The 7,500-nt window shown below is 42.7% G+C and overlaps 2 pseudogenes; both read left to right on the top strand.

Annotated features, from left to right (window-relative positions):
* Nucleotides 1-314: 314 nt before the first annotated feature.
* On the top strand, nucleotides 315-495 carry LOC129252289 (5.8S ribosomal RNA; annotated as a pseudogene).
* Nucleotides 496-939: 444 nt separating this feature from the next.
* On the top strand, nucleotides 940-3,721 carry LOC129252295 (large subunit ribosomal RNA; annotated as a pseudogene).
* Nucleotides 3,722-7,500: the final 3,779 nt, after the last annotated feature.

Raw genomic sequence — 7,500 nt, 5'->3', positions numbered from 1 at the left:
TATTCATTTGATTGAATGATAAGTTAATTTGTTCACAATAACAAAAGTGGTATATATTTATTATATTATTATATATATACATAAAATGATTAAAAAAATACAAAATAATTGAATCATAATAAATACCACCACTGTATTATTGTTGAACTAAGACATTCGCAACTTAATAAAAATGTTTAGAGTTAAATATATTTGATATATATTATTGAAAGAAAATCAATTTATATATTATTAATATTATTTAATTTTACTCTTTCAATTAATATATGCAAAAAAAAATTGACATTTGTTATAAATAAAAATAAATAAAAAAATACTCTAAGCGGTGGATCACTTGGCTCATGGGTCGATGAAGAACGCAGCAAACTGTGCGTCATCGTGTGAACTGCAGGACACATGAACATCGACATTTTGAACGCATATCGCAGTCCATGCTGTTATGTACATTAAATTCAATTTTAAAGTACTGCTTGGACTACATATGGTTGAGGGTTGTAAGACTATGCTAAATAAGTTGCTTATTCTTTTATAAAAATAATTGAATTTAAGCAAATGTGTATATTATTGGATTTTAAATAATTCATAATATTAATAGCAAAAAAAATAAAGATATATAATGAATTTTATTTATTATATATTCTTTAAAAAAAAAATCCTCTCAAATAAAATGAAATGATGAAAATATTGAATCTAAGTATTCTTTACAAAAAATTTTCATATTATTTATATATATATATATAAAATAATAATTTATATATGTAATTAAAAGGAGGAATGTCTAGCATAAAAATTAAATTTTTTATTCTAGGATTGCCTCATTTTACATTATTATTATTTTTATATATTTACAATATATAAAAGGAGAAAAGAAAAATAGAGATGAAAAGATGATATAATTTTTTTATTAAATTGTGAGAAGATAAAAAAAGAATATTAAAACAACCTCAACTCATATGGGATTACCCCCTGAATTTAAGCATATTAATGAGGGGAGGAAAAGAAACTAACAAGGATTTTCTTAGTAGCGGCGAGCGAAAAGAAAATAGTTCAGCACTAAGTCACTTTGTCTATATGTCAAATGTGAGATGCAGTGTATGGAATATCTTAATATCTAGTATGAGAAATTAACGATTTAAGTCCTTCTTAAATGAGGCCATTTACCCATAGAGGGTGCCAGGCCCGTATAACGTTAATGATTACTAGAAAGATATTTCCAAAGAGTCGTGTTGCTTGATAGTGCAGCACTAAGTGGGTGGTAAACTCCATCTAAAACTAAATATAACCATGAGACCGATAGTAAACAAGTACCGTGAGGGAAAGTTGAAAAGAACTCTGAATAGAGAGTTAAATAGTACGTGAAACTGCTTAGAGGTTAAGCCCGATGAACCTGAATATCCATTATGAAAAATTCATCATTAAATAATTAAAAAAATAATGTGCATTTTTTTCATATAAGGACATTGTAATCTATTAACATAATAAAGTATTTATCAAAAGATCATTGGTGATATTAAGTTTATTTAAATTAATTTGCTTTTTAAGCATATTAACATAAAATAAATACTAATGATTTGATAAAGTGTTGATAGATTTTATTATATATAATGCTAAAATTCATTTTTTGAATTTTACAAAAAATTTAATATCTATGATATTAATATTTATTTGTATGCATTTATATGATTAACAATGCGAAAGATTCAGGATACCTTCGGGACCCGTCTTGAAACACGGACCAAGGAGTCTAACATATGTGCAAGTCATTGAGTTATATTAAACTTAATGGCATAATTAACTTAACTTAAATATAATGGGATTAATTTTTAGTCTATTTTTTAATAAATAGTCAATTAATTCAATCCCGGGGCGTTCCATATAGTTATGTATAATGATAATTTATTATTATTTATACCTCTAACTGGAGCGTACCTTGAGCATATATGCTGTGACCCGAAAGATGGTGAACTATACTTGATCAGGTTGAAGTCAGGGGAAACCCTGATGGAAGACCGAAACAGTTCTGACGTGCAAATCGATTGTCAGAATTGAGTATAGGGGCGAAAGACCAATCGAACCATCTAGTAGCTGGTTCCCTCCGAAGTTTCCCTCAGGATAGCTGGTGCATTTAAAAATTATATAAAATAATCTTATCTGGTAAAGCGAATGATTAGAGGCCTTAGGGTCGAAACGATTTTAACCTATTCTCAAACTTTAAATGGGTAAGAACCTCACCTTTCTTGATATGAAGGTTGAGGTTATGATATAATGTGCCCAGTGGGCCACTTTTGGTAAGCAGAACTGGCGCTGTGGGATGAACCAAACGTAATGTTACGGTGCCTAAATTAACAACTCATGCAGATACCATGAAAGGCGTTGGTTGCTTAAAACAGCAGGACGGTGGACATGGAAGTCGTAATCCGCTAAGGAGTGTGTAACAACTCACCTGCCGAAGCAACTAGCCCTTAAAATGGATGGCGCTTAAGTTGTATACCTATACATTACCGCTAAAGTAGATGATTTATAAAACAATTTCGATTGATTTATAAATTTTGAAACTTTAGTGAGTAGGAGGGTACAATAGTGTGCTTAGAAGTGTTTGGCGTAAGCCTGCATGGAGCCGCTATTGGTACAGATCTTGGTGGTAGTAGCAAATAATCGAATGAGACCTTGGAGGACTGAAGTGGAGAAGGGTTTCGTGTGAACAGTGGTTGATCACGAGTTAGTCGGTCCTAAGTTCAAGGCGAAAGCCGAAAATTTTCAAGTTTTTAATAAAAAAAAATATTAATAAAAATATATTTAAAAATAATTAAAATACTTGAATTATTTTGAACGAAAGGGAATACGGTTCCAATTCCGTAACCTGTTGAGTATCCGTTTGTTATTAAAAATGGGCCTTGTGCTCATCCTGGCAACAGGAACGACCATAAAGAAGCCGTCGAGAGATATCGGAAGAGTTTTCTTTTCTGTTTTATAGTCGTACTACCATGGAAGTCTTTCGAAGAGAGATATGGTAGATGGACTAGAAGAGCATGACATTTACTGTTGTGTCGATATTTTCTCCTCGGACCTTGAAAATTTATGGTGGGGTCACGCAAACTTCTCAACAGGCCGTACCAATATCCGCAGCTGGTCTCCAAGGTGAAGAGTCTCTAGTCGATAGAATAATGTAGGTAAGGGAAGTCGGCAAATTAGATCCGTAACTTCGGGATAAGGATTGGCTCTGAAGATTGAGATAGTCGGGCTTGATTGGGAAGCAATACCATGGTTTATGTACTCGTTCTGGGTAAATAGAGAATTACGATTCTTGTTCCCCGGATAGTAGTTACGTAGCCAATTGTGGAACTTTCTTGCTAAAATTTTTAAGGAATTATATCATTCGATATATATTCCTTTTAAATTATAACGATTATCAATTAACAATCAATTCAGAACTGGCACGGACTTGGGGAATCCGACTGTCTAATTAAAACAAAGCATTGTGATGGCCCTAACGGGTGTTGACACAATGTGATTTCTGCCCAGTGCTCTGAATGTCAAAGTGAAGAAATTCAAGTAAGCGCGGGTAAACGGCGGGAGTAACTATGACTCTCTTAAGGTAGCCAAATGCCTCGTCATCTAATTAGTGACGCGCATGAATGGATTAACGAGATTCCTACTGTCCCTATCTACTCATTCTCAGTTTGACTGTTGAATAGTGCGGACGTGTCGTGTGCTAAGCGGTGATTTGCGATTTTTGTGATTTCCTTTTGCGGTTACATTCGTGTGTGAGTACCGGTGCGTGATACGGTTTCTTTTGAGTGACGCCAATTTTTTTGCGTGGCTGTACGTGTTTTCGTACAGCGTAGTGAATATATTGGACGCGTGAGTGAGTGCCGTACGGTAGTGTTGTTGGACACTCTAGTGAGTGCCACCATACTCCGTACTATTGACACATTGGAAATTTTCCATTAAGTTGTTTACAACTTTTGCGGGCGTGCCGTTATTTTCTTGGCGTGGTGTTTTTTGCGCGTGCCGTTATTTTTCGGCGTGGTTTTTGGCGCGTGCCGTTAATCCTTGGCGTCGGTGTAGTGTCGCGCTGTTATTTTTTTTTTTTTCGGCGTGGGTTCGTTGAGTGCGTGTACACTAGGTAGTCGTGCCGCTATATTGCCATATTTGGCAACAGTAAAAAGGGCGTCCTCTTTTGTGCGTGGGTACAGTACTGCGCCAAGGTTGAATACCTTGTGCAGGTGCTACGACCAAAGCGTGTTGTGTTTTTGCCTGCGGTCGAGCTCGGCGTTAGCTCCACCTTGGTCGACCCGTCCTTGTTCGGGGAACAGTGTTCTGTCCGGCAAGGCATTGGTGGTGGCCTTTGCCAAACCTTTGGTTGGCGCTGTGGGCTACGCCCTCGCGCTTTGCTTTGGCTCGCCGATAGGTGCAGCCGCTGTGTGCGTGCCTGTGCGGGATTCACTCCTGCCGTGCAGTAGTTGCCGTTGCCCAAAAGGGACCAAATTTTTGTTGTTGCTTGGGAGGCCTTTATCCGGCGAATTCGGCTACCTACGTGTGAGGGTCGTTGGGCTATGCCCAAACTAGACGGTATTCGGAAGAGGGCGAACACCCCTCTTCCAAGCGGTTCGGCGGTGCCATCGTCGGCAATGGACGAATCGACGTCCGGAGAGGAGGAGGTGATTTTGCGGTCTCCTCCCCGTACTAAGAAGAAGACCGCTGGAGGTGCAGCGGTTCCGGTGGAGAAAATGGGTAAGGAGGTTTTAAAGGTACCTGAAAAGGTGCCTTCTAGTAAGTCGGGGGTGAGTGGAAGCGAGGGCGCTTCCGAAAGTGGAAAAATTGGGAGTGGGAGAAAGGGGCGTAAGACAGGGGCTAAATTAGGTCCAGCTGGGAAGCACTTGGAGGAGTTCCAGAAGAAATTGGGTGCTTCCCTGGAAGGTTTTGGAGCGTTGAAAGTTGGGGGGCAGTTTATGGGACGCTTCAAGTCCATTGCGACGGCCTTTAGTGGAGCCGTCATAGACATGGACGGCGTCCCAAAGAGTTTAGCTAAGGACCTCCTGGGATACTCCCTGGAGTTCGAGGAACTCTTTGTTGACATGGTGGCGGAAATAGCCCATCTTCGTGGGCAGTTGGAAGCCACGAAAGTCACTAGGGAGGAAGCACCTCGGAGGACGGCTGGAGCTGCGCTGGCTGGTGCAGCGATGATGCCGGCACCTCAGGCGCCTGCGCCTGTGTTGCCTGCGTTGCCGGTGCCTAAGCCAGTTGAGACCTGGTCGGTCGTAGTAAGGGGTAAAACCCCCACTACTTCCAAGGAGGTGATCAAGAAAGTTGTAAAGGAGGTTGGGCCTTCCATGGGGGTTAGGGTGCACGAGGTGCGCCCGTTGAAGGATGGAGGTGCGATTATTCGCACCCCATCCGTTGCCGAGAGGGATAACTTGGCAAAAAATGCCAAGTTTTCCGAAGTGGGGCTCGATGTGAGCATACGTCGGAAGCTGGGGCCTAGGGTTGTGGTCCAGGGGGTTCACACGGAGATCTCCCCTGAGGATTTCATGGGAGAGTTGTTCCGGTTGAACCTCAAGGAGTTCAGCCCTGGGTGCCGTGAGAAGGATGTGAGGATGATCAGCCGTCCTTGGAAGGTCAGCCCCGATGGGGTGACGAATGTTGTCCTTGAGGGAACGGACATGCTAATGTCCGCCCTCCTGGAAGCAGGTCGTTGCTACATAAAGTGGTTTTCCTTCCGGGTACGGCCAGACCAACTGACGCCCGGCTGCTTCCGATGCATGGGGTTTGATCACAGGGTGGCAGAATGCAGAGCCAAGAAGGATGTCTGCCGTAGGTGCGGGCAAGAAGGACACAGGAGTGCAGGTTGTGGCAATGCCCCGCATTGTCGCAACTGTGCATTTAAGGGCAAGCCAGCCGGACATCTAATGATGTCCACTGTCTGCCCGGTGTACTGTGCCATTGTTGCCCGTGCGAACGCTAGACATTGATGGTTGAGCTATATCAACTGAACTGTCAGGGGTCATATGCCGTGATGTGTGAATTGGGGGCGTGTATGTCGGAGGGGGGCTGCGGCATTGCTTTGCTCCAGGAACCATACTCCACCAATGGGGTGGTGAGAGGCCTTCCTGGGGGCTTCAGGGTCTTTACGGACCTTGGAGTCAAGGCCGCAGTAGCTGTGTGTGAGCCAAGCTACTCTTGTGTAGTAGTTGACTCATCACAGTGGGGAGTATGTGTGTGTGTCGAGGGGGAATTCGGCAGAATGAATGTTGTCAGCTTGTACTGCAAGTCTGACGAGCCTCTAGAGCCCTACTTAAGATACATTGATGCGGTGCTACTACTTGAGAGTAGCATTCCTGCCATCGTGTGTCTTGACGCGAATGCTACCTCCCCGATGTGGTTCAGCAAGGTATCCAGGCATACTGCTGGATATCGGAGCCACACTCGGGGTGAGGTTATGAGCGAGTGGGTTGTGGCGAATAACCTTCTTGTAGCAAACGAACCAAGCGTATGGTATACGTTTGAGGGGCCTAGAGGTGTGAGTGACATTGACGTGACGCTCATGAATGACGCAGCAGCGGGTAGGTTCGAGTGTAAATGGAGTGTTAGGGGGGGTTGGGGAATTAGTGACCATAATTTAATACAAATTATGGTTACTCCCCGTACCCCGCAGCTAGAAGGGGGGAGTCCATTGAGGCGATGGCGTACCTCGTGTACCGACTGGAACCGATATGGACATACTGTTAGGGAAGCGGTATTGGATATACCGCTTAGGGAGTTTGAGGAATTGGGGGTTGACGAGCAAATTGCTCGTCTATATGAATGTGTCTGGGGTGTGAATGACTTATTGTTTAGGAAAGCTAGGGCTGTGAGAATGAAAGGTGTGAAATGGTGGACGAGTGAGTTAAATTCAAAGAGGAGGTCTGTCCGACGCTTGAGGCGTTTGTTTCAACGCGGCAGGCGGACCAATTCGGAGAATCTGTCTCAGCTCAAGTATCAATTTAGCGTAGGGATGAAAGAGTATAAGAAGATGCTTGTGAGAGTGAAGGAGGAAGAGTGGAGGAGATTTGTGGGGGAAAATAGGGACGACCCTTGGGGACAGGTCTATAGGATCTGTCGGGGTCGTCGAAATGAGATGGCTAGCTCTCTTCGCGTAGGTGATACTGTATTATCGACGTGGAGAGAGTGTGCCAATGTTCTGTTAGGCGAGTTTTTTCCCAGGGCTGAGGTTCAGGTTCCTCCTGCACAAGAGGTGCCTGTCCCTCCAATAGAAGCTGAGGAGTTGGATTATGCATTTGGCCTGGTCAGGTCTAAAAGGTCTCCAGGTTTCGATGGTTTGAACGGAGAGATGTGCAAATGCTTGTGGAAGTTCATTCCGGAATATTTGGAGGCCATTTATGATAAATGCATATGGGAGGGATATTTTCCACGCGAGTGGAAAATTGCTAGGGTCGTTGCACTCTTGAAGTCGCCCGATAAGATCAGGAGCGATCCTCGATCTTATCGTGGTATCAGCCT

The sequence above is a fragment of the Anastrepha obliqua genome, unplaced genomic scaffold (assembly GCF_027943255.1).
Source record: "Anastrepha obliqua isolate idAnaObli1 unplaced genomic scaffold, idAnaObli1_1.0 ptg000171l, whole genome shotgun sequence".
Classification (NCBI taxonomy): domain Eukaryota; kingdom Metazoa; phylum Arthropoda; class Insecta; order Diptera; family Tephritidae; genus Anastrepha; species Anastrepha obliqua.
Note: the sequence above shows the minus strand (reverse complement) of the source record. Positions and strands in the feature narration are given on the sequence as shown.